The following is a 610-nucleotide window of genomic DNA, read 5'->3' on the forward strand; positions in this document are numbered from 1 at the left end:
ATAGAAGAGAGGCTTAGATGAATCCACAGTAGAAAGGATCTACAAATAAATCCACAGTAGAAAGGATCTACAGATGAATCCACAGTAGAAAGGATCTACAGATAAATCCACAGTAGAAAGGATCTACAAATAAATCCACAGTAGAAAGGATCTACAAATAAATCCACAGTAGAAAGGATCTACAAATAAATCCACAGTAGAAAGGATCTACAGATAAATCCACAGAGTAGAATGGTTACGTTGATAGACCGCAAGAATGGAAGGGATTTATTTACAAGCATAAATCCAGACAATAGAAGAGACCAACAGATACATAAATTCAAGAGATGAAATGGATATAGAGATAAATCCAGAAACCAGAAAATTTGGGAGGTAAATCCAAAGAGTGGAAAAGACGTACATACAAATCCAGGGAATAGAAATCTCAAAAAAATAATCACAAGATAAATCCAGAAAGTTGAAAAGAAATCTATATAGATAACCAGAAAGTGGGAGGGAAACATACAGGTAAATCCAGAGTATAGATAAGATCCGGATTGAAAAGGATGATGTACAGATAAGTTTACGAATTGAATAGTGATACACAATGTGTCACTGGAACAGAATCACA

The sequence above is a fragment of the Panulirus ornatus genome, chromosome 64 (assembly GCF_036320965.1).
Source record: "Panulirus ornatus isolate Po-2019 chromosome 64, ASM3632096v1, whole genome shotgun sequence".
Taxonomy (NCBI): domain Eukaryota; kingdom Metazoa; phylum Arthropoda; class Malacostraca; order Decapoda; family Palinuridae; genus Panulirus; species Panulirus ornatus.